The sequence below is a fragment of the Vulpes vulpes genome, chromosome 2 (assembly GCF_048418805.1).
Source record: "Vulpes vulpes isolate BD-2025 chromosome 2, VulVul3, whole genome shotgun sequence".
Taxonomy (NCBI): domain Eukaryota; kingdom Metazoa; phylum Chordata; class Mammalia; order Carnivora; family Canidae; genus Vulpes; species Vulpes vulpes.
In genome coordinates this window covers 127609693-127637250 of record NC_132781.1, presented here as the reverse complement: position 1 = coordinate 127637250, position 27558 = coordinate 127609693, and the positions used below count along the sequence as shown (strand labels likewise).

At 38.5% G+C, this 27558-nt stretch overlaps 1 protein-coding gene across 2 annotated transcripts in view; it reads left to right on the top strand.

Moving 5' to 3' along the window:
* The first annotated feature begins 2501 nt into the window (after positions 1 to 2501).
* Positions 2502 to 27558, top strand: part of ANKRD55 (ankyrin repeat domain 55) — a 179319-nt gene continuing 154262 nt past the window's right edge. Inside the window, exon 1 of one of the 2 annotated variants that reach the window (XM_072749952.1) lies at positions 2502 to 2626. The gene's annotated coding sequence lies outside the window, so the exon portion shown is untranslated. The remainder of the gene's footprint in view (positions 2627 to 27558) is intronic. The other variant, XM_072749950.1, reaches the window with a different exon arrangement.

Here is a 27558-nt window from a genome sequence, read left to right as displayed (position 1 = left end):
AGTCTGTCTTGTCACTTGCCCAAGTCCTGCCCTTGTTTCATCCTCCCCTGACCTGAAACAATACGAGAACATCAATATGATGACCCTAATAATGGTTCCTTTGTGTTTGTACCATTGCTTTTCACCCAAAAATCCTTCAGCACATAAACTCACAAAGCCAGGAGCCCTGTATCAACCTGCTCTGTTTCTGGAAGGTGGAACACAGGCTTGTTAATTCATATGAGACTGAGGACAGAGTACATTTTCCATGTGTGGCATTACAGGAGTTAAGTGATTAGTCCTCAGACTAATCACCAGAGAGGGGAATAAATTGTGGCAGAATTTAGCCTGTTTCACAATAGGCTCTGTCTGTGGAGTTATCTTCAGAAGTCACCCTCTGTTAAACACTAGATTAATTGTGTTGATACTCACTATTAATTGATAACTGGCTGGGACTTTCCACTCCAAGAAAATGGCAAAACAAGAAGCATTCCTTTGACCTGTACTTTTCTTTTGAATCAAATTAACTCTGGGGCCATCCCTTTGAGGCAGTCAAGTGCCTTCATTTGTTCAATATGAATTTATTAAATATCTGCTTCCTTTGAAGTCTTATATGTGAGAAAACAAAAGTACTTTCATGCCAGAAACTGGGTATCTTGCTGAAAAGAGAAAAGATCCAAACGTGGAAATAGTAGTCCAGGTGGCACACGATTAAATGCCAAAACTAGTTGCTCACTCAGTGGGTGTTGTGGGGTCCCCAAGAGAGAAGAATGAATGGGAGTCAAAGAGGTCTAGGAAAATTCACAGAGAGTGGACACATTTCTGGAGAGCAGACCAGTGTTCTAGGCAGCAAGCACTGCTGAACGTAACATGTCTTTACAACAGCCTAAACAAAATTTGGGTAAGGTGGAAAAGAAGAGACAGGGCTTAGTGGTGGGGGTCACTTGGCTGCTCTGGTCTAAGGAGCAGGTGATCTGGTGATCTGGTCTCTCTCTCAAGTTGATCAGGGCCTGGTGTGCTCCAAGGCTGGCCCAGACTCTCCTCAGCAAGCACTGTCTGCCACCCCAGAGCCCTCTGAGCCTCTTTAGCACCTTCCATCCAAACCTAGCCACTGCTTCATCACCTTCATGGCACCAGAGAGGGCCCCAGGAGGCTCACAGTCTTTCCACACAGAAACCGAGGCACAAAACCTCAGGGCCTCCACTGTCTGATCCTTTATGCTATAGCCTGGTTTCGTGGCAGATGGAAATTTAGTTTCTTTCTGGGATCCTAAGAAAGTGAAAGCCAGCTTTCTTTGCCATCATTGCTCCCTGTACCTATTCAAATACCACCAAGGCTACAGAGGTCTTTTTATCTGACTCTTCCCTGGGCCCCACCCCCTATACGGAATAGGACTCTCACATATGCCCTCTGCATCCTATCACTCCTCCACCATAAAACAGCAAATTCATGGCCTCGATGTCCTGGAAGAATGATTCTTTTCTACCCCATGGGAAGACAAGTCTCCAAATCTTGGCTTTTAAAGGGAGAAATATAAATTTTTATTCTTGAAAATCTACTCTCAATCTACTCTTAAGAATCTACTCTCAATCTACTTTTAAGAATAGGTTCTGTTTTGAGTACCAGAAGCTATTATCTGGATTTTCATAATTGGAAAAGTCTGGGTTTTTTTTTTTAATCCAACCCATCCCATTTCCCCACTACCCCACTGAGACTCGTGCACAAAGATACCACCATTTTTGAGCATGCCTGGTCAAAAGGAGAAAATAAGTCTAAAGGCAAGAAAATAGCCCATTTGTATCTTCTGGAGTTTAAAATGACATGTGAAAGGAAAGTTAACAAGACTTCTTAAACTAATCTCGCCCCAGTGAGATTTCAGAGACATGGAAACTTGGTCTATATAGTCATCCAAAACACCTGTTTGTTTTCTGTAACATGAAAGCTACATAGGAAATTATGCAAACCATTTGGAAAGAACATGTTCCTTCTGCAGAATGGGCCCTTTCCTTTCCAGATCTAACTTTTGCTTTTAGGTAACTTGTTTATATTCCAAAAAAACCCTCAGTGTTAGGAGCACAATAGCCATCAAGACTTATTTTTAGAAAGAACACCACCACCCTATATTCTGAGACTCTTTTCACTCTGCTTTACTAAGAGATCTTATCTATTATTACGTTTAATCTGTCCATGTACTACACAAACACCTGATTCACAGCCCTTTGACCATTACTGGTCTAGTGGTGACCACAATCTATAGAAAATTTTAATGAGTCATGAATGAGTCTCTGAAATATGTAGGCCTCTACACAAAATTCAGATTAGACTAACCAACTGCCATGGGCTAAATTGTGTCCCCCATCAAATTCCTATGTGGAAATCCTAACTCCCAATGTGACTGTAATTGGAGATAGGGCTTTTAGGAGGTGATTAAGGTTAAATGAGGCCATAAGGATAGGGGTCCTAATCTGATAAGATTTATATAGCCTTATAAGGCTCTCTTCATCTCTTCCACATGTGTCAAGGAAAGGCCCTGTGAGAACATGGTGAGAAGGCAGCCATCTACAAGCCAGGAAGAAAGCCTTCACCAGAAACCAAACCCTGCTAGAACCTTGATCTTGAACTTTCCAGCCTCTAGAACTGTGAGTAAGTAAGTAAATTTCTGTTCCTCAAGCCAATCCAGCCTGTGGTGTTTTATGGCAGCCAGACTAATACACCGATTAACATGCAGGATAAGAAAGTTTTATTCAGCATCATCTTCAAAGACAGTCTTGAACACCATATTAGAGGGGTGTGTGTGTGTGTGTGTGTGTGTGTGTGTGTGTGTAGAGAAGACATTTTATTTTGCTCTGACGTATGCTCCTGGATTTGTAAACATGTTTACTAAGAGTAAATTTCCGGTGTTTTCTGCATGTTTATTTTGATTGATTGGAAGAACACAGTGGTTTCTTGAATAAAGCTGGGAAGTAAGTACTAGCCTAGTATCAAATGTTGCTCACAGCTTTTTTTTTTTGCAAATAATCTACATCAACTTATAGATAATTTGGGTTCCAATATAAGGAATACTGTGTTACTCTTACATAGGATGTTGATAGTAAAGAGGCTCATTCATTTATTTTAAAAAGAAAGAGGTAACAATTGGGGCATTTAGAAAGGGAGTTCTCCTTTCCTTGTTTTTAGTTTTTCTTTTTTAAAGATTTTATTTATTTATTCATGAGAGACAGAAAGAGAGAGAGAGGCAGAGGGAGAAGCAGTCTCCATGCAGGGAGCCCGATATGGGACTCGATCCCAGGACCCCAGGATCACACCCTGAGCCGAAGGCAGACACTCAACCTCTGAGCCACCCAGGCGTCCCTGTTTTTGGTTTTTAAAAAGCATGTATATTGTTGTTGTTTAGTTAGAACTAATACCTTTAGCTGCTTTACCTCTAGTAAGCCTCACAACAACCCAAGGAAGCAGATATGTTGCCTTTGCCACTTTCTATTCTCATGACCTTGGGCAAGTTCTTTAAACTGGTTTTGCTTCAGTTTCCGCATTTGGAAAATGGGGATAATATTAATACCTTTCTGTAAGGTTGTTGTAAAAATTACATGAGATAATATATGTAAAGTCTGTAGAAGAATACCTGCTCAATACAAGTTCCATCAGTGATAGACATGTTAGTGTTATCATTACTATTGTTTTTAGTATAACGGTTATGTTATAGATCTGAAAGCTAAGTAAGTCTCAGAGTTGTCAAGGATCATGCCTGAGATCACATAGCTAGTAAATGACAGATCCAAGATTCAAATCCAGATCCATCTGATGTCCATGTCCATGCTCTACATGCCTTACCACCTTACCCTGTCTCCAGCTAACTAGATGTGGGCATCGTGCTCTTACAAACACAGAGCTGAAGAATACTCAGTTGACTAGAATTCCTATCTTGCTCAGAAAAGGAATCCTTTTTTATTGAAAAAGAGCTGGACCTTTCTTTTCAAGGGTCAGCAGCTTGGTCACTGCCTCAGAGCAGCAGTGCAGAGTTGCCTTAATCTTTCTCTGTCTTAGAACTTCCCTTCTCACCCTGCCTCCTGGATGCTCATAAATCAAAGAAATAGCAACAACATGGAAAGACTAAATAAACATTTCTTTAAGGATCATATGAGAGGGGATTTTTCTTTTTCATTAAACGTTTGATAACAACATGTTAGGCTTTTTGATGTTACTTTCCTGTATTTTGGACTGGATAAAAGTATGTGACTCATAGAAATGACCATGGAAGGAAAAGCAAATGAGTCACCTTGCCCAGCCCATCTGGATCTTCCCATGGCCATGCCCCTGGGAGCAGCATCCCTGAGGGTCAATCCAGCCAGCACTCCTCATGCAGCAGCGGGGGCTGCATAGGACAGGAGTTTCTTCAGGAGACATTGGAATCTCAGAAAAGGAGTGAGTCAGGGAAAGTTAAACATCAGAGCCTGAAGGAGTTACCCTGTAACTTTTCCAAAAAACATTTACTGCTATCAGCTTAGAGGTTTCTTGTCCATGTTTCGTCTCTTCCAACCCCCAAGTACACCCCCACAGCAGAACACTCTCTCCTTAGTACTATGCACACTTCAAAGGGTTGCCATCCATAGTACTCTCCTGCCCTTTTGAGCAAGCTTGAGGCACTTAGATTTGTGTATTTTTCCAACAGATAAATCTCTGTTCCCATTATTGTTTTTATTGCTCTATTGGAATTTGTCCAGCATGTATCCTTCTGGTACCAAAGTGCCCTGGTTAAGGCTTCAGTCTTTGGTCTCTGGGAGTTGGAGAGAGAATTACTATATCTCTCAGCCCACTTAGCCTCAAGTCTTTTGAAACTTCTTCCTTTTAGTCATCTAGTCGGCAAACCACATTTAAAACCTAAGCTGCTGTCCATTTTTGTGCAATCTGAGTCTCTCTCTTGGTGTGCTATTCTCTATATTCATGTCTACTTTTCTCAATTCAGATTTTGGTGTTTGGAGACCTTGAACTTGAATTCCTACAGCCCTAATTATTTAGCTTATGGACTTTGGGCAAGTCGATCAACCTGTTTGAACCTTAGTTTCCTGATCTGGGACAAGAGGATAATTCCCATTTCCTAGCATTGGGTGGGAATTTGTAGCTGGGTGAGTGAGGACAATGCTGATCCTCTCCAGTGGGCTTCTTGCAGCCCACATCATTCAATAACTTATTTTTCTCCAGGGACAGCTTCCCTTGATAGTCCTTCAGGGTGATTAAAAAAAATTCCTCTCATATTTTATCTCAGGAGAGAGATTTTTTTCTGTCTTCACTAGGATTTGTAATTATGCTACTGTTTATTTCCTGATACCAAGAACTGACTTAAGCCTAAAATTGAGCAAGTAGCTTATAGCTTATTCCTCTCATCCAAATCAATAATAAAAATTAAAAATGATGTCAGTACTTCTGTTGGTGTTTTTATAAATCCACTTAAAACTTCTCTTGCACAGGATTTATGTAAATTCTATATAAATGCAGACATGTAAACTGAAAAGCAATAGAAAGGCTGCCATTACATACATAAGTAAATTTCCTAGGAGCATTAAAACCTTCAGGTGACTCTAAAAAATAATACTTTAATCTCTGCTCCATTAAGAAAAAAGCAAACAAAAAAGATAAAGCTCTCAATATAATGTACTTTTATTTTGTGAGTGTTAATTGGCCTTAGGTATGTTTATATTTATTTTTTTCACCTGTTCAGGGTGTTAAGAGATAATTTCTTGTAGACAGTTTGATCCATTTTAAGTTTGATAACTTATTTCCTTCTTTTTAGAATGATATACAGACTTCTGATAGTCAACCCTTAGATATTTGTGCAGAGTTCTCCAAAGAAACAATTCATTTATAATTGTCATTTAAAATTCACCCAACAATCTCCTCCTTCAAAGTAGTTAATATTCCAAACATCAATTGTGGAACAATTTTATGTTCATCTTAAAAGAAGCACAAAGGAGCTCTATTGAGATCAATCTTCTATTTAAGGTAGGTTTGTTGTTTTCTTTTTTCATAGCTACACACCAAATCTACCTTACTTCACTCCTCTCCCCCAAATAGCAAATGATCAACAACCGTAAAGTAGGTTATATTTCTGTAAACTGTTCTGCTATCAACCCAAGGCTTGTTGTGTTGCCTGAGACCTGTGTGTCTATAAAGTGCTCTTAATCCATAAAAAGGAATTGGAAATCACAAGCCCAACAAGCGTTGAACCAGAAGAAATAGGAAAGCAAAGTGTTCACATTCAACAAACTGTGTTCGTGATAGATTATCATCCTATTCAGAATATGAATTATGACTAAACAAATGATTAAGCTAAAAATAAAATATGTATCTCAATTCTTTCTTAATTGGACCATTACTTCTGTGGAGAAAGGGGGTTTCAGATAGAGTTGACTAGTAGTTTTCACCACAATTAAAGCACAGTCTAGGGCAGCCCAGGTAGCTCAGTGGTTTAGCACTGCCTTCACCCTAGGGCCTGATCCTGGAGACGAGGGATCGAGTCCCACATCAGGCTCCCTGCATGGAGCCTGCTTCTCCCTCTGCCTTTGTCTCTGCCTCTCTCTCTCTCTGTGTCTCTCATGAATAAATAAATAAAATCTTTTAAAAAAATAAAACACAGTCTAACAATTGCTCACCCAAATCAATCTATTGAAGTAAATTGTTGTTATTAATGTATTAATGACAAGATATAAAATATCAACAAGATGAAATCATTATGCAGACCAGACAAAGCAAGGAGGCCAGGCAGCTGAGTGAGTGAAGCAGGCTGAAGGATAAACTGGAGAGCTGGCCTCTGGCTAAGGGGGCAGCTGCTACTTCATTCCAGCCATTTCATGTCAAGTAGAAGTGTAGGTTCAGAAGTCTGTTCAATCTTTTGATTTTTCAAGAGAACCCCAAAATAATAGTTTTTTTTTAAAGTGTGAACTCTACTCATATTCAAATCTTTAAACTCATTCGATTTTTTAAAGGATTGGCTACAAGCCTGAAGGAACTTCAGAACTGGGGGCAACATTCAGCTTCCGTGCTGTTAATATGTGAACTTTAATTTAAATTTATATCGCAGACACTTGCTGAATGCTGACCAAACTTGTTTCTTCTCCTTTCTGAGCACACAGCTAAATTATATTTCTCAGTCTCCCTTATAGTCTGCCCAAAAGAATGTGGGTGGAAGCAATGGCTATTACTATTAGGCTTTGTCCTCCACTCCCTCCCTCTCTTCTCTGCCAGCCCATGCCTGAGGATCCAGGGTGATCCCAGGGTCCCAGAAGATGGCATAACTTCCAGATGTAAGGACCCAAACACCCACATGGAGGAGACTTTCCTGCTCCATTCCTCCACTTCAAAGAACCTTGCATTGAACTGTGAGAGGAAGAAATAAACCTTTTTAAAAGCCCTTGAAATATTGGGGGTTTTACAACATTTAGCTGATTTTGATAAATATAGTTTAAGAATTTCTCCATTATGTGTCAATAAGGGGGGACTGTTAGCCCAATTTGTTCTTTAAGCAGCAAAACCTCAAAAGTAATGAAATATTTTTGTGTGTGTGCTGACATAGTACATGAAGAAATAATGCTAATATTTTAAGTCTACTTTGGTGTTTTTTGAGATCACAAATGGGAGTATGTCTTCATAACCAAACTGCTTTCATTAAGAAGCTTCACTGGTAGATATAATAAGCCCTCTCTCTGTATAAAATGCTCTGGAGCAAAGACAGGGTGAGTTAGAGATGACTGCATTCTACAACCATATCCGTAAGCCCTTTTCTTCTTCAGGTTATCTTTTGCATTTTTGGCTGACCTAAAATCTCATCACTTCTTGAATAGCCTGAATAGCCATGTGTCGAGTAGAAATTATAGTCCTTCCTCCCTCTCCCTCCTACATTTGGTTTTTCTGTCTCCACCTACATAACTCTTATTTTTAACATTCATCCCAGAGAGAAATACTAATGCATCAGAATGTTTTAACGATTCCTATTTAAAATCATTCCTTCTTTTGGAAACTTGAGTAATTTCTAAATCAGTAAAGAATGCACACATAGCAAATAGGGAAAATATTGCAGAATGAAGTTTTATGACCCATCTCTGCTTCATTGTCAGAATGAAGAATTCCATTATCCACTGGAACATAGTGGGAGAAAAAAACCCAGCAAAGTAGCTTTTAAATAATGATAGACATTTTCTTTTTCTTTTTTTTAAAGATTTATTTATTTAATTTTGTGTGTGGTGTGTGTGCACAACCAAGGCGAGGGGTAGAGGGAATGAGAGCGAGAGAGAGGATCTCATGCAGCTTCCCTGCTGAGTGCAGAGCCCAATGTGGGATTCAGTCTCAGGGCTCTGAGGTCATGACTTGAACCAAAATCAAGAGTCAGAGACTCAACCAACTGAGTCACCCAGGCATCCCAATGATAGACATTTTCAAATGAATTAGTATACTGGGCATGTATCTAAATAAAATACTTGTAGACTCAGAAAGTAGTGATGTAGTCTTGTGATTATATTGGGCACCAAATGGGGTAGTAAGAGAGCACCATAGAACAGTGCTAATCTTTTTATAATCACCATAAGTCAGACCTTGGTAGAATGTCATATCCAGTTGTGGTTCATAGTGCAGAAGAAAATGCAGTACTTGGTGAAAGTTTAGAGGAGACTCACAAATCTGATTAAGAGAATGATAACAAGATCTACCTGAAGAAATAAAACTTAAGCCACAGTTTCCACCTGTATGAAGGGCTTTGCTTCCTTTCTTTGGAAAGGGAAAAACATACAAGAAAAAAAAATGGACACCAGGAGATACACAGATGGGCAATAGGCATCAGAAAAGATGCTTACCATCACTAATCATCAGAGAAATGCAAATCAAAACCACAATGAGATGTCACCTCACACCCATCAGAATGGCTAAAATCAAAAAGACTAGAAATTTTAAGTGTTGGTGAGGATGTAGAGATAAAAGAACCATCATATGCTATTGGTGGGAAATGTAAATTTCATTTACAGCCACTATGGAAAACAGTACGGAGGAAAGAAAGAAAGAAAGAAAGAAAGAAAGAAAGAAAGAAAGAAGAAAGAAAGAAAGAAAAAGAAAAAGAAAGAAATACAAGAAAAAAATACCATATGATCCAATAATTTCACTATGGGGTATTTACCCCTCAAAAAACAAAAACACTAAATTGAAAAGATACATGCACTGCTATGTTTATTACAGTATTATTTATGGTAGCTAAAATATGGAAGCAACCTAAGTATCCATTAATAAACAAATGAATAGAGCACTGGGTGTTATGCTATATGTTGGCAAATTGAACTCCAATAAAGAAGAAATAAAAAAATAAAAATAAAAAAGACCAAAAAAAAGGATAAATTGTGGTACACACACACACACACACACACACACACACACCATGTGCCATAAAAAAAGGATGAGATCTTGTTATTTGTAACAATATGGATGGACTTAGTGGGTATTATACCAAGTGAAATAAATCAGAGAAAGACAAATACATATGATTTCACTTATATGTAGAATTTAAAAAAAAAAGAAGAAATGAATAAGCAGACAATAAAAAATCAGGATCAGGGATGCTTGGGTGACTCAGTGGTTGAGAGGCTGCCTTTGACTCAGGGCATAATCCCAGGCTGGGGATCAAGTCCCACATCAGGCTCCCTGCATGGAGCCTGCTCCTCCCTCTGCCTGTGTCTCTGCCTCTCTCTCTGTGTCTCTCATGAATAAATAAATAAAATCTTTAAAAAACAAAACAAAAACATCAGAATCAGACCTATAAATACAGAGAACAAATTGATGACTGTCAGAGGGAAAGGGGATTAAAGGATGAGCAAAATAGGTGAAGTGGAGTGGGAGATCTAAGCTTTTGGTTATAGAATGAATAAGTCATTGATATAAAAGGCACAGCATAGGGAATATAGTCAATGATGTTGTATGATGACAGATAGTAGCTATCCTTTTGGTAAGTGTAGTATAACATGTAGAGAAGAGAAACACTAAATTGTATGCCTGAAACCAATGTAACATTGAGTGTCAACTATACTCAAATTAAAAATATTTTTAAAATTTTAAGTAGGCTCCATTCCCAATGGAGAGCTTGATCTCACAACCCTGAGATCAAATCCTGAGCTGAGATCAAGAGTTGGACACTTAACTGACTGAGCCATTCAGGTATCCCCCAATAAGAATTTTAAAAAGAAAGAAAGAAATGAGCTTAATTTTCACTTTGTGGAAACTTGAGTTAGGCTGTGGGCTGGCCAGTGCTAGGGGGGCATTCCTGTAGCATTCTTGCTCACATCTGAAGAGTATATCTCTACTAATATCACTCTACTGCTCTGCTCATCACACTGTCTACCACCTAATTTAGATTATTGTCTATTTCTTTTAGGGATATGCACCCTCCCTATATCTGTGGGCATCATGAAAAATGAGTTGCCTCCTCACCTATTCAATGTTAACTCAGAGGTGAGCAAAACTGATACCTGAGGCCTGGAAAAAATTAGTGATAGAGACAAATAGTTGTGATTCCTTAGTCTATTTTGTTTATCATCCCAATGTATACCCAACATAGCCTTACAAAATAGGGCTTCTAGGTAAGCACTATCATCCTCACTTTACTGATGAGGAAATGGAAGCATGGAGAAGTTAAGTGACCTGCCCAAAGTTATAGAGCTAGCAAAAGTGGAAATAGGAGTTAAAACCAGACAGTGTGATTTTAAAATCTTTTGTCTTAACTATGAGACCATATTGACAATGCTACATAATTATTGGGAATGGAAAGCATCAACCACCACCGCATTTTAAGTCACTTTTGAACTAGGCTCATATCTCCAAGCAGACTTTGAATTAGAGACCCCTAGAAAATACAGGTGGCAGAAACATGAAAAAAATTGTTTTAAGGCATTGGTTGCCAGTCTTTAGACTGAGCAAAATATGAAGGATTGTCCAAGAAGATCTAGATCAGTTTCTGAATATTAGGAAATGACCTGAGGATGACAAAGTTCTGAGACAAAGCATGAAACCAAACCAAAATTGAGTTTCCTAAACATAATTTTAGTCCTATCAGACCGACAAGCCAAGCTTTGTAAATCGGACAGGTGTGGGATTCATTATTTTCTTGATTATTCTGCTTTTGGTTTTCATAGCTTTTAGAAGTCTTTTGCCAATTAAAAATAAGAACATCATTTAACTGGCTTGTTTTGAGGCTAAGGGGTAGAGGACCCCAGATGATGCATGAGGTAAAAGGAATAAGAAAAAGAATAGGATTTTGGTTTTGCCCACACTTGAACTCTAGAGGGAGAAATAGTGGATTCAGGGCAGCCCAGGTGGCTCAGCGGTTTTAGCGCCGCCTTCAGCCCAGGGCCTGATCCTGGAGACTCGGGATTGAGTCCCACATCAGGCTCCCTGCATGGAGCCTGCTCCTCCCTCTGCCTCTGTCTCTGTCTCTGTCTCTGTCTCTGTCTCTGTGTCTCTCATAAATAAATAAACAAAATCTTAAAAAAAATAGTGGATTCATAAGCGGTTATAGCAGAAAAGGTCAAAGTAGAATCCCACGGAGTGGGAGACACTCAAGTCAAGGGACTGCTTGACTCAGAAATCATTCCATGAAAAGACTTTTCCCTTGGAGTGGCACTCATGTGTACCAGCCGTGAAGCGCATTGAGTTTAGTAGGTGAAGTTGTTTTCTTTTACCTTCATACACACTCAGCCTTTCATCAGAACTGCATATGTCATACAAGCTGTGGAATGAAGATCATCTCTTTCCCTGTATAAACCCATCAAGGAAATGGGTCCTTTCAAGAAAAGACTTCCTTAAAAGTCAGAATCAAGAAAGAGGAGGTCCAAAGTTTAGGAAAAATGCCAACCAGGTGGCAGAGCCCTAAGCAGTCCAAATTGACTTTAAAATCAGTTGCTGTCAGTCTTCTAATATTGTCATTTTTCAAGATTGTCAATTTAGGTCTTTTGCATTTCCATGCAAATTTTAGAATTAGCTTTTCAGTTTTTACATACCAAAAATGTCTGATAGATTTTAGTTGAGATTATGCTAAATCTACAATTCAGGAGTTAGCAAACTTTTTCTCTAAAGGGTTAGATGGTAAATATTTTAAATTTGGCAAGGTGGGAGAGCAAAACAGCCATACAATAGATAAATGAATAGGCATGGCCATGTTCCAATAAAACTGCTTACAAAAGCAGGCAGCTTTGAACCATGGACCATAGGTTTTTGACCCTGTAGCAGAGAAAAAAAATTTTCCTTCTACTCTTCTGGGTTCTACATCTGTGACCATGAAAAGTAACTGATAAGACTAAGATAGACTAACAACAGAAAAACAAACAAGTTTATTAACAAACAAGTAGTGCATATACATGTGGGAGAAACTTAGTGATGAATAAATGGAAGGAGTGGTTAGACCATGGGGTTTAGATAGAATTTTAACAAAAGAAAATAAATTTGTAGAGAAGTGACAAGACAGGAAAAGAAGTTTAGGCATTTAGGGGTGACATACTGTGGGAAGGTAAATATAGAGAGAAGCTAATGGATGATGAGGGCTAGTTAGTAAGTTTTGTTTGTTATAGACTTCTAGTGGCATCTCATCTCAAAATATAAGGTTGTTCTCCCATCCTGGTAAGGAAATGAGAGGAGGACACCTCCACAATGGGAATTTATGTTTTGCTTTCACACAATAGGATGGGGGCAGAGAGCTCATCCTGTGTCTACTTTTTTTTTTTTTTTCTACTTTTTCTTAATTGCATTTAGCTCAAAATAATCTTTATTCCAGAGTGGCATATTTTGGAGTGGCATACTCTGAACCTCTTTCTTCACTATAGATCAGTTGATATTGAACAATGTTAAGTTTTCTAATCTGTAGACATAGTATATCTCTCCTATTGAATTAGATCTTCTGTATTTTAATTCAGCAATGTTTTATTGTTCTCAGTGTACAAGTTCTGTACATTTTTGTCAAATATATGCAAACCTCATGAATTTTTTTGTAAATGGATTCAAATTAACTTCATATCAGTGAAATTTCTTTCTGTAAAGTCTCTTTTAGGGAATATGGGAATTTATAATTTATGCCTTGTCAAGAAAAATATTACTACTATTTTGCTTACTAAGTGATGTTCAAATATGGAAATGGAATAAAATTAAAAATCAGCATAAACCAATCTGCCCTTAAAATCACATTAATTTTTCCCTCTGATTTTGTCCTTCTTAAAAAGACTTTTTAGAAAAGGAACCGAGGAACAGAAAATATAGAATTAAAATTATAAAGAATCAACTTTCCACAAGTCACCATTAGAGAGCATGAGAACTGCTGCATACTTTATTTTGAATAGCTACTTTAAAAAAATTACTTACCACAATGTAATTTGTAATTATATTTTGCTTAGAACAACCTTAAGATGAGTTTGTAGGATATGTATATGCTTTTGGGTGGCTATAAAGTTAGGACTGGGATTAAGATGTTGCCACAAAAAATTCCCAAAGTAAAAAGCCATAAACAATGAAGAGTACTTTGTGCTGTGTGCATACATATGGTACAGTGGTAAAGAACATGAGTTTGGAATCAGAGAGCCCTGATTTCAGTCCTGGCTCTGCTACTCTCACTCTCTGAGACGTTGGGCAAGTCATTTAAAAATTCTGAGTTCGAACTTCCTCATGTATAAAATGAAAATAATATCATTACCTACTCCATGAAGTAGTGGTGAATATTGTATGAGATAATGTGTGAAACATTCTTAGACATTTCCAAGAATGTAGTAAATGATCAATAAGAGATAGAGACTATTATAATGTTCTTATTTATGAAGATATTGGAATCCATGATGATGATGATGATGATGATGATGACAATTATTATAAAACTTACATATATGACAAATTTGTTCTGATTTCCCCCACCAAAAACCTTAATACAAGCAAGAAAAATCTCTGATAAATGTCTTCAGATTTCAGTAGTCAGCTGGAGAGGGGTGGGGATGTGAAAAGATGAGAGAGATTGATGGTATAGAAGCAAACAAACAATAATTCCTCCTCACTGGACTTCAACCTGAGAAAGGAAGGCCTAGAAAGGAGCAAAGGCCAGTCCTGACACTTTTTATTCCATAACAATAGGAAGAAACAGAATCTCTTAAGAGTCTTCACTTCTGGTCTTTTGGCTCCCAAATCCACTTTTCTGTTTTATGTCAAAGCTGAAAATGAATACTAAGAGTTAAAAAAAAAATGCAGCTAGTGGGCTTCTCAGGAATTAGGATTTCCCCAGAGAGAAGTGGTTCACCTTCAGGTAAGACCAACAATAAGCTAACTGTTGATATCCAGTGCTCAACATACAAAGACTAGAGGTTAAATCTGGAAGAGTTTGGAGAAGGCAGTCCATTTTCAGTAAGTCTTTACAGGAAAAAGCAGTGAACATGATCATGATTTATGTAGATAAATTTAGCCACTTTTAGTATGAAAAATGGTCTGCCACGCAACATAAACAGTCTTTTGTATAACTACTTTTTAAATACATCCATTCATCTTTCATCATATTTTATTACTGCTGCATTTTATTATAAACATCATGAGCAGGATCATTTACAGGGAAAAGAGTCAAGAAAGTAGCACTTACTCATGAGAGGCAGTGATGAAATGCTGATACAAATGTGTGTGTGTATATATGCAGATTTTCATATCTCTTTTTGTCTGCCTTTCCATGTCCTAATTTCCTCATGTAGAATTTCTATCAGAAATGTTTGTTATTGGGCAGCCCAGGTGGCTCAGTGGTTTAGCGCCGCCTTCAGCCCAGGGTGGGATCCTGGAGACCCGGGATCGAGTCCAATGTCAGGTTCCCTGCACAGAGCCTACTTTTCCCTCTGCCTGTATCTCTGCCTCTCTCTCTCTGTGTGTGTATGTCTCTCATGAATAAATAAATAAAATCTTAAAAAAAAAAGAAATGTTTGTTGTTCTCTTCAGGATCCTCAGAGTTCTTTCTTGAGTGAAGTAGTATGCCAAAAACAGTGCCAGACACATCCTACACATTTATTTCAATTTCCTTTCATTTAATTATGTTCACTTGAGTGTCTCTCTAGGAACCTTGGGAAAATATCTTTTTGGTATCCACATCGTTTCATCTCACAATACTCAAGTTCAACTGAACAAAAATCTTGATAATGCCTATGAATGCTAGCTTTTTCCATACTTCCCTCTCCAACTCAAACTTCCAGGGAACCTGAAAAAAAAGGGGGGGGGTAATTTCAAGGTCCACACGGCAGAAAAAATCCTTCAGGTTTCAAAGATGATCCTTCTAAGCATGCTATGCCCATGTTGTCTATGAATAGATCTACCTTCTCCTGTTTTCTGCTATCAGTTTAATTTCTCCTAATTCCTGGCTGCTGTATACCTTCCAGAGGTCTTTTACTCTTCTCCAAAAACTTGGGAATTTCCCAAAAGAATCTTGGGTGTGGGCTTTTAATCTATTCTTTACTCTTACCACGTGCCATTGGCAGTTGTTTACTGAATGCCTACTATGTTGGAGGCATTATGCTAAGCATAAAGGATATTATAAGACATATTTGGGGGTGGGGGAGGCACACATGAAATCAACAATATATCATAATTTCAACAACTATAATGTGACAAGGTTTTATATAGGAGTATGCATCTAAATATGGCTGGGAAAGAGGAGGTTAGAGGAATGTATCTCAGAGAAGGTGATGTTGGAGAGACAGTGTTGTGAAAGATAATTAGGAATTACCCAGGTAGAGAAGAAGGAGGAGGGACAGAGGACATTATAGGCTGGGAGACCAGCATGTGCAAAATTCTGGAGGCATCAACCAGTGGGTTGATTTGAGGAACTGTAGTGACTCAACAACTGAATGAAGAGAGGTTTTGTTTTGTTTTGTTTTGTTTTGTTTTTTGTTTTTTGTTTTTTTTGAAGAGAGGTTTAAGGAGTGGGTGGATGGAGATGAGAATAACATGTAGCTAAGGGGTTGACTGCATGACTTAGGAGAGGTGATTGGATACAACTTTATTTTTCCCTATCAATGACCCTTCCAATTTATTTAATGGGATAATTTTCACCTGCCTACAAAGGACATAAGATCTGAAATCCTGATTTCATTGCCTGCATATTTCTAGAATGTCCAGTCCAGTACAGGGGCTTTCAGATTCATTGAGAGGTAGGACTTCTTCCCACTCACTGTGCTAAGACCTAGTTAATGGTTGCCTGCCTCTGGCAATATGGGTGTGATTGATTCAGTTCTCTCTGCGTCCCCACTTGCTCCCCCATTTACTAGCTCTTCTTTCTGACCCAGCCAGGATTGAAAAGGATGTGAGAGAGAGAAGTAAAAGAAGAAGGCAATTCTTAGTTTACCAGGTAACATCGCACTTTTGGGTTCAGTAGATGCTCAAAATGGATCTCTCTCCATGGGAACTTATCATGAGTTCCTTTAGAGCGTACATCTTTCCTGTGTTCTCTTGACTCAGGCAGATGTATCTCTATTCTGGAGGTCATATACAGCTCCTTCCTGAGCCCTTAGGAATCCAACAGTGACACTGGCATTGATATAGGCATATAGATCTGCAGGTTGGGACACTAGACACCCAGAAATGACAGGTTATGTGATTTTTATGTGATCAAGGTGGTATTACAAACCAGTGGGAAAATGGTGCAAGTGACTTTTATAAAGGAAAAAAATGAAATTATATTACTGCTAAACTATTCTTTACTGCTTAAACTATTCTTAAAAACTATTCTTAAACTATTCTTAAAACTATTCTTAAAAATGGGTTCCTATTTGGTTGAACATCAAATGTGGAAAACTAAACTTTAAGACAAATGTAAAAAAAAAAATGGATAGGAGAGCCTTTGACTTGAAAGTAGAGAAAGATTTCTTAGGCAAGACACAAAAAATATGACTCATAAAGAACAAATCTGCTAAGTCTTTAAATTGTAAAGCTCCTCTCCTTCAGAATATATCATTGTTAAGAGATACAAGGACTTATGGAAAATATTTGAACCATAGGTAACAGACTGAGGATTAGTATTCAGAAATGTAAAGGACTACTGAAATAATAAGAAAAATATAAACAAACCAATGAACGTGTATGAAGATTATGAATAGGAAACTCACTGAGGTGGAAATTCAAGTGACCAAGAATCATACAAACATTTTCTCAACCTCACAAGTAATCAGGGAGGTGCAAATGAAATAATAATAAATACCCTTTTATAGCTTTTGGACTAACCAAGATTTTGAACTTCAACAATATCAGCAACTGGCAAGGATGTGGGAAATGGAAAATATTATGTATTGCTGTGGAGAAAATAAATTAGAATCCTCTCGGGATCCCTGGGTGGCGCAGCGGTTTGGCGCCTGCCTTTGGCCCAGGGCGCGATCCTGGAGACCCGGGATCGAATCCCACGTCGGGCTCCCGGTGCATGGAGCCTGCTTCTCCCTCTGCCTGTGTCTCTGCCTCTCTCTCTATCTCTCTGTGACTATCATAAATAAATAAAAATTAAAAAAAAAAAAATTTAAAAGAATCCTCTCCAAACTCCTAAATAAGGTATAAAATATACATATTCTATGACTCCTAAGTGTAAATGCTAGAAAATGATTATACATAGTACGTTATTAGTTTCCCATAGCAGCTATAACAAATTACCACAAACTTGATGACTTAAAATGACCGAAGTTTGTTCTCTCACAGTTCTGAAGGCCAGAATTTGGAAATCAAGGTGGAGGCACCATTGTGCTCCCTTCAGAGGCCCAGGGAGAATTTCTTCCTTGCCTCTTCCAGGTTCTGGTGGCTGTTGCTCTTCCTTGGCTTGTGGCTGTGTGTGTTTATGTTTCTTTCTGCTCTGTCTTCACATCGCCCCCACCTCTATGTGTGCTGTTGAATTTCCCTCTGCCTCTCTGTTACAAGGATACATATAATTGAATTTAGAGCCCACCTGGATAATCCAGGATAAGAGCTTCCTCTCAAGTCATTAACTTAAACGCATATTTTGCCATATAATGTAATGTTCACAGATTCAAGGGATTAGGACATGAACAAATATTTGGGAATATCATTCATCCCACTACAGGGACATAGGCAATGATGTTTATTAGGAATTGCTGTTAATAGCAAAAAAAAAAGAAAAAAGGGAAGAAACATAAATGCCGTACCAATAAGATAATGGATAAAGTGTGATTTGTTAATATGATAGGATATTATATAACAATATATGGTCCATTTCCTCTTTATATCAAAACACATAGATCTCAAAGACTTGTAATAAAGCACATTGCAGGTACCATTTATTTAATTTTTAACATAAGAATACAGATATTTAGTAAGACTATAAAAGCATGACTAAATAGATCCATACAGATATATGACAGTGTTAAAAACGGGAAAGCATCAGTGGGGTAGAAGATAGGGGGAAAACAAACATGATTTCATAGTAAGTTTTCTTTTTAAAAAATATACCAAGTAGAAAGTCCAAAATGTGAACAGTTCTTAATTCTGAGTGATAGACTCATAGGTGTTTATAATTTCATGTGTTAAAATCATTTTTTAAATGTTTCATATTTTATGTTTTCAATATAAAAAGAGAAAACATTTAATAGTTACTCTGATAAAAGTACAGAGGATAGATTAGAACAGGCAGGAAACAGAGATAAAGAGATCAGTTGGAGACTACTAAAAATAGATAAGATGTTTGAAGATTTAGCCTAAGAGAGGGACCACGAGAATAGCAAGGAAAGAGTGATTATGAATAACTCTAAAAGGTGGAACCTGGGGGCGCCTGGGTGGCTCAGTCCATTAAATGTCTGCCTTCAGCTCAGGCCATGATCCCAGGGTCCTGGAATCAAACCCCATGTCAGGCTTTCTGCTCACTGGGGAACCTGCTTCTCCTTTTCCCTCTGCCTTCCCCCCTACTCATTCTCTCTCTCTCTCTCTCTCTCTCTCTCTCAAATAAATACATAAAATCTTAAAGAAAAAAACAAGGTGCAATCTATGGGACCTGTAACTGAGTTGATTGCTTGGGGTTCAAGGGTGATGCCAAGTCACTTACTAGAGGAAACAGATGAATGGTGGTCCTCCAGTCACAAGCAACTTCTGATCTGCTTCCTATCACAAAAGATTAATTTTTACTTTTAATTTTTTTTAATTTATGATAGTCACACACAGAGAGAGAGAGAGAGAGGCAGAGACATAGGCAGAGGGAGAAGGAGGCTCCATGCACCGGGAGCCCGACGTGGGATTCGATCCCGGGTCTCCAGGATCGCGCCCTGGGCCAAAGGCTGGCGCCAAACCGCTGCACCACCCAGGGATCCCTAATTTTTACTCTTAGATATGGAGAACTGTATGTAAATGGAATACAGTATGTAGTCTTTTTGCCTGACTTCTTTGTCTCTATATAATTATTTTGATATTCATCCCTGTTATATATAAAAGTAGTTCTTTTTTATAGCTTTGTAGATATAAAGTTTTATTGATTGCCAGTTGCCCTAGACTGTCCCTTCCTTGCTGATTGGCTCCCTGGATTGTCACCACACAAGATTTATCCCCCTTTCCCTCACCTACCCACTGCCCTACCATATCAAAATCTGCAGCTTTCTGAAATCTTCTTGTCACCGTTTGATGGGCAATGATAATTGTAGAGGGATTTCTTGGTAGATTGCAAAATGTTGCATTAATGTAATATTAAATGAATAATATTCTCAAGGGGGTTGGATGAGGTAATCCTCAAAAGTCCCATTCTGAAAAATTCTCTAATTTTGCTACATTTCTGCCTTAGTACATGATCCTACAAATGAACCATCATTTCTAATATGGATTTGCTAAGGACACAAAGCCAGTGCTGGTGAGATAAGACTAAGTGAACACTCCAGTTACCATGTTTGGAGTTGCCCCCCACATTCATCTTTTGGTTGGCCCATGCAGAAAATAAACAACAAACAAACTAGTAAGTAAATAGCAGGAGACTAAGTTCCACATAATCATCATTTTGTGATTCTCAGGGCTACCATATGGAGCAAATTCAATTGGTATCCCAAGGATTCCAGTGCTGTCTTGGAAAAATAATTAGTCTGGCATACCAACATCTAGGCAGTCAGCTGAAGCCTAATTCCAGGAAATAGGCACTTTGACAGAGTAACAAGCATGGATGCCCAAGGGAAGGAGAAGCCCTGAAAGAGTTGTTTTAAGTAGCTGTTTAATGATTGAGCACCTTGAAATGCTTTCACTTGGCAGGGTGAAATTATACTACCTAGAGACGTCTGGGGGGCATTTAAAGCTAACAGGCAGTAATGAGTGCTGGTTAAAAAAAAATGTATTTTATTGCTCTAGTAATTGGTAGACCTCCTGAAACATCTCTATTATTTACACCTGTATTAAGAAAAAAGAACAAAGCAAAGAAGAAGGAAGGAAGAAAAGGTATTTCTACCTTGCATGCCTTTTCCCAAAGATTCCTATAACACTTTAAAAGCTAACAGTAATTGATCTCTTAAAACTCGCCAGGCTTTGTGCTCAGTGCTTTACAAATACTAGCTTATTTAACCTTCACAATGGTGCGTGAAGCATGATTTCTCCTTTTTTTAAGTGCTAAAACCAGAGAAATTCAAGGCAAAGGTACAAAAGTTACTTTGCAAGAATGAAGAAGGAGAAGAAGAAGAAGAAGGAGGAGGAGGAGGAGGAGGAGGAAGAAGAAGAAGAAGAAAAAGAAAAAGAAGAAAGAAAGAAAGAAAGAAGAAAGAAAGAAAGAAAGAAAGAAAGAAAGAAAGAAAGAAAGAAAGAAAGAAAGAAAGAAAAAGAATCTTTCTCTTCTCTTTCAGAAAGCTTCTCCAAGTTAGGTGAAGGAACATTATAGTGTATAAAGAGACAAAGCGGGCAGCCCAGGTAGCTCTGCAGTTTAGCACTGCCTTCCGCCCAGGGCATGATCCTGGAGACCCCGGATCGAGTCCCATGTCAGGCTCCCTGCATGGAGCCTGCTTCTCCCTCTGCCTGTGTCTCTGCCTTTCTCTCTCTCGCTCTGTGTCTCTCATGAATAAATAAATAAAATCTTTAAAAAAAAAAGAGAAAGAGAGACAAAGCACTCCACTGAGTCCTCAGTTCCACTGCTAATAGCAGCCAAAAGACCTTGGACAAGTCACATGACCTCTCTGGGCTTCAGTTCCTTCCTTCTTAAAAGGATGTGTAAACAGTCCCCACCTTAGCTGCACACTAGAATTACCTGATGAACTTTGAAAAACTGCCAGTCCCAACCCTGTCTCTGCCCTAATTCCTGACTAACTGAATCTCAGAATATCAGCAGTTGGGGTAAAGTATCTGGCTTTATTGCTGGGAACAAAGTATATATGTCCCTACCTCTTTGAGCTAACAATTTAGTGGGAGAGCAAAAAGGCAAACAGAAGTCATATGCATTTATATATAAAAAATGTATATGAACACTTATATTTCATATATATATATATATATATATATATATATATCTCACACTTGTGGTAAGTGAAAAGGAGAAAGAATAGTGTTATTTCAAGACAGAGTAACAGACAGAACATGATTAAAATAGAGGAGGAGGGGTCTGGGAAGATCTTACTGTGTCGGAAGAACAGGAAGTGGGTGTTGGTCATGCGCAGGGCAAGGGAAAGAGCTCCCTAGGCAAAGAGAATATATCTCACTTGGTTAGATACATATTACACTTGGTTGTCTGTTTCCATTACATATGCATAAATATACATAGACACACAGACATATTCCTATATGTACAAAAAAATAACCTATTTGAAGACCCTGAGCCAGAAAAGAAAAGTGCAAAGGACAGGACAAAGTGACAGGGAGTGCTGCACAAGGTTGGCCTTGGGGAGGTCAGCAGCAACTGGAACATATGGTGGGTTGTACTGAGGATCTTAGATTTTATTTAAGTATGCAATAGCAATAGCAAGCCAGTGATGATTTTAGGCAGGAAAGTTATGCATTGAAATTTGTCTTTTAAAGAAGGTATGGAAGTATGGAGGTATGGAGGAAGGTTTGGTTGGAGCTAAAGAGAAAAGAGGAGAAAGTTAGAAGATACCGTAATAACCTGAGTGAAGCTTTTGTTCCTTAATGATGCCAAGTTTAAGTAGAATTCTAGGTACCTGCAGAGACTGAATAAAGAGTGGAAGAAACAGAGGCAAGAAGTTTGACATAATGCAAGTGACAGAATTTATTAAAAATCATGAATTTGCTTTGTACTGAATTTAGAGTAGTGCCTTTGATTTTCATGCTCTTCTCTCCCATCTGGGCTTATTCTGTTCCCATACAAGCACACCGAGTTGCCCTGCCCCCATTCCTATTCTCTCCCCCATTGTGTTTCTTCTTCCTTGTCATTGTTTATATTTCTATTCCAAGGCTTAGGGTGCCATTCAACCTTGTAGCTCCCATTTTCCATCCTTGCAAGGGTTTCCATTGTGCAGTAGAGCATGGTTGGGGGAAGACACTTAATTGTGCAGGGTTTGGCCACACATTGATTATTTAGCTTTTTGTGCCCTGCTTGAGTGGCTGGTCCCCTGGCTGTAGCACATTTCCTAATGGAGAGGTGTTAGCTTCACAAAAACATCACCTCGATTGGTACTAATTACCACCTTTCAGAGCCATCATCACCCAAAGGCTCAGAAATGAAAGGTCAGCAGGAAAATGAACCTCCACTCACACCTTCTGTGGTGGCCCCTGGCTTCTGATCATGCAGAGAGCATGGGCTTTGGGGGAACAGGGTCTCTGCCTTTCTGCTCTTATAGCAAATGTCTCTTGAGAAGCCAGCCAGCCTTATGACACTAATCTTCAGCTCACGCAATGACTGAACTCACAGCAGAGCTCTGTCTTGCTGCATTTCTGGCCCTGTCCTAGTTTCCCCATGATTTCCATTTTCTCCCCTCCCTGCCTTGAGAGGATTCAAACTGCTGATGGTCCTGGAGAACGAAGTGGCAGTAGCATGCCCATGCCCAGCAGGTATATGTTCACAGCGCCCACATCCTTATCCAGGCAGTGATTGAGCTGTCACATGAAGACTTCTTAAGTAAAAATAGCTCCGAGTCAAAGAGAACGTCTCAGTATAGAAAGTATAATCACATGAGTTCTTTCCTTTTGATCCTTGTAACACCTTGTGAAGGGCACAGGGTAGGCATTGTTATTAGACCCATTTTACAAATAAAGGGATAGAGGACAGAGGCTAGTGACTTGCACGAGGTCCTACAGTCATTTGCTGGTGGAGCTGGCTCACCAAACTCAACCATTATGAAGTGTAGGGGCATGTGGATTAAATGAGATCACATATACCAAAGCACTTAAAGCTGGAAAGCACTATATATTTGTATTCATTTCTGGAGGCCGCAGTAATAAATTACCACAAAATGAGTGATTTAAAATAACAAACTTCTTCTCTCACAGCTCTGAAGGCTAAAAGTCTGAAATCCAGCAGGACCTCTCCTCCCCTGGGAAGCTTTAGGGGAAATCTGTTCTTTGCTGCTTTCAGCTTCTGGTGGTTGTCACCATTTCTTTACTTGAGGCCACTTTGCTCCAACCTCTACCTGCGTGGCTGTGTTCCCTCTTTCAGGTCTCTTTGTGTTCTCCTTGTCTCAAATCTTCCTCTGCCTTTCTCTTAGAAGGATACTTGTTATTGAATTTAGACTCTACTCTCTAATCCAGGGTGCTCTCCTCATCTCAAGATCCCTCATTTAATTCCATTTGCAAAGACCTTTTTTTCCAAACAGAGTAACATTCATAGTTCAGCAATTAGGACATGGATATGTATACAGTGTTTAGGACTGTTGCGGGTGGTGGCGGTGGTGGTAGCTGCTGGGGATGTGTCAGAGCCCTGGCACTGTCCAGTAGTCCAGATATCCCCTTTTCCATCTTTGACAATCAAGTCGAGGCAACATAACCTAGTAGTTAAGAACACAGACTCTAGAGCCAGCCTGCCTAAGGTTCAAATCCTAGTTCTATCACTTGATGATTTTGTGACATTGAACAGCTTCCTCAATCTCTCTGGGTCTCCTTTTCTTCCCCTGTAACAGGAAGGCAACAAAGTCTTTTCTCACAAGGTTGTTGCAAAGACCAGATGATTTAATTATGTGTAAAGTGCTTAGACTAGTGTCTACACTACAGAAATGTTACCTATAATTATTCCTGAGGTGGCACTATGACTCATGGTAACTACTCTCACCTCACCTGTTTATCATTTAGTAATGATTTGGGTAAATAATGAACTTGCTCCTCTAGAGAAGCGTTTTTTAATCAGTCACTGATTCTGAGCATTTCTGGGTATGTTTTCTAAATAGGAACATTCTAGATTAAGTGTAGAAAAAAAACCTAAATGCAATGAGAAGGGATCATTGTTGTATGTATGTATGTATTTATTTATTTAAGATTTTATTTATTCATGAGAGACACAGAGAGGCAGAGACACAGGCAGAAGGAGAAGCAGGGAGCCTGATGTGGCACTCAGTTGTGGAACCAGGATCATACCTGAGCCAAAGGCAGATGCTCAACTGCTGAGCCACCCAGGCATCCTGGGATCATTGTTTTAAAGTCTTACATTAGCTTCTCATTTGATCCAGAAGGTTCTGATGTCTTTTGAGCTCATTATTCAATCAAAAACTTCAGTTTGTCTTACTGGGATTTGGAAGAGTTCTGCAGGCTGACATGTCCTTAAAATATTAGATAGAGACATTTAATAAAATGCAGTTTGTTTTTAGGAAGGATTAAATGTTTGAGCAAAATGTTACAAACTGGGATGATGTTAGATTGACTCACTTGTGTAGCTTCAACCCAAACAAATAATGTTACGTTTCCTGGACTAGAGCTGAGTACTATTGTGCTTCTTTTGGCTTTTTTTTTTTAATTTTTTATTTATTTATGATAGTCACAGAGAGAGAGAGAGAGGCAGAGACACAGGCAGAGGGAGAAGCGGGCTCCATGCACCGGGAGCCCGATGTGGGATTCGATCCCGGGTCTCCAGGATCGCGCCCTGGGCCAAAGGCAGGCGCCAAACCGCTGCGCCACCCAGGGATCCCCTCTTTTGGCTTTTATTTATAATAAACTCTATTGTTTTTCCTAGAATTTGCCCAGTTTCTCCTACTTTAGTCTCAGCCAGAGGCATAATGTCAGAAGAGAAGTAAAGAATGATATTTTGCTCCTGAAACTAGGCTTACCAAGACAAGCATTAAGTTTGGCATCTCATTAGTGTATCCAAAAGAAAATGAACCTAAGCACTGTCATAAAAATAAATGTTCACAGAGATAGACAAGCTGGAAGGAACTTTGGGTATCAATTTATACAATTCTCATAAATTTATTTTTTAAAACTCTTTCATTGTGCAAGTATATTCATCGAAAATTTTGGAAACTGTAGAGAAGTGCCCCCCAAAACTAAATAAAACTATTTGCAGTAGTTTTACGATCCAGAGATAAGTACTACTAATATTTTTATTTATTTTCTTCCTATATAAGATACAGTTTTCTTTCCACGGTTGGAACCATGCTACTGAAATTAAAAATGCTCCTCCTCTCTAGAAAGACAGTATTTTGATCCTTTTTTATTATAACAAGGTGATAACTTGTATTATAAAGATAGGGATGGATCAAAAGAGTCTCCTTCTCCTTTGAATCCTATCTCATTATAGTGACAAGGAGTACCCAGTTGTCCACACTAATTCTGTCTTCTGCCCCAAAACAGGACTGTGCAACTGTCCTCAGTTCCACATAACCCCTTGAGTGGATAGTTCAAGGGGCTATGTGGATTGTCTTCTGCCAACTGAACAGCAGTCCTAGAAGGGAGTCATAGATGCATCTCTTTTTCTAGGACAGGTGAAAACATTATTAATAATAATACTTACAATTAACTGAGATCTTTCAATCTAAATACTTTGAATCTAGTTACTTATTTAATCCTGAAAATATTCCACTTAGAAGATTAACCACCTTAGAAGAACTGTAGAGATGCTGACAGTGTGATAGTGATACCAAAGCTGCAGAACATTCTAGTGATGAAGAGAAACTGGAGGAGATTCCAAATTGAAAATCTGCGAGTGAGTGGGAAATTCAGAAGCCATTAAACTGTGAGACATTATCCTACTTAGAGAAATTGAGTTGAATTAATGACACTGGGAAATGTTTCATTTTGTTTTAAAATTAGTCATCCACTGAAGTGACATTGTAATATTATATAATACTTAGGTTTACTCTCTTTTATATTTTATGATTGAAAAACAGTCCACTAGAGAAGTCTAGCCTGATTTTGACTCAGTGAACTCCCCCAAGGGAAGGCCATAGCTCAGATGAGAGGCTCCCACCTACTAGGGAGAGTCAAGCAGTGGGAAGACTGTGGGACTTCAGATTCTAATTCCTGCTACACTATTAGCTAGCTAGCTAAGGTCTTTACTAGGTGCTCCTTATTTATCTTTAAAAAAAATTTATTAAAAATTTTTTTTTGTTTTTATTTTAATTCCAGTATAGTTAACCTACAGTGTTACATTAGTTTTAGGTGTACAGTATAGTGATTCAACAATTTCATACATCACCCAGGGTTATCATGACTAGTGCCCTCTTTCATCCCCATCACCTATTTCCCCCATTTCCCCACCCACCTCCCCTCTGGTGATTGTCACTTGTTTCTCTGTAGTTAAGAGTCTGTATCTTAAGAAAGAGTTTTAAAAGTCTGTTTGTCTCTTTTTATTTTCCTTTGCTCTTTTATTTCTTAAATTCTACATATGAGTGAAATTACATGGTATTTGTCTTTCTCTGGCTTGTTTCACTTAGCATTTTACTCTCTAGCTCCATCCATGCCGTTGGAAATGGCAAGATTTCATTCTTTTTATGGCTGAATAATATTCCATTGTATATGTACCACATCTTCTTTATCCATTCATCTATCTTTGGACACTGGGGCTGTTTCCTTAATTTGGCTATTGTAAATAATGCTGCTATACACATAGGGGTGCATGTATCCCTTTGAATTCATGTTTTTGTATTCTTTGGGTAACTATCCATAAGTGCAGTTACTGGATCGTAGGGTAGTTCTATTTTAACTTCTTGAGGAATCTCCATGCTGTTTTCCAGAGTGGCTGTACCAGTTTGCATTCCCACCAACAGTGTACAAAGGTTCCTTTTTCTCCACATCCTTGCCAACACCTGCTGTTTCTGTGGTTTTTTATTTTAGCCATTCTGAAAGGTATGAGGTGATATCTCATTGTGATTTTGATTTGCATTTCCCTGATGATGAATGATGTTAAGCATCTTTCATGTGTCTGTTTGTCATTTGTATGTCTTCTTTGGAGAAATGTCTGTTCATGTCTTCTGCTCATTTTTAATTGGATTATTTGAATGTTGAATTGTATCAATTCTTTATATATTTTGGATACTAACCCTTTTTGGTTATGCCATTTGCAAATATCTTCTTCCATTCAGTAGGTTGCCTTTCAGTTTCATTGATTGTTTCCTTCACTCTGCAGAAGCTTTTCATTTTGATGTGGTCTCAGTATTTTTGGTTTCATTTCCCTTGCTTCAGGATACATATCTAGAAAAATTTGCTGCAGCCTATGCTAGACATCCTTGCTCA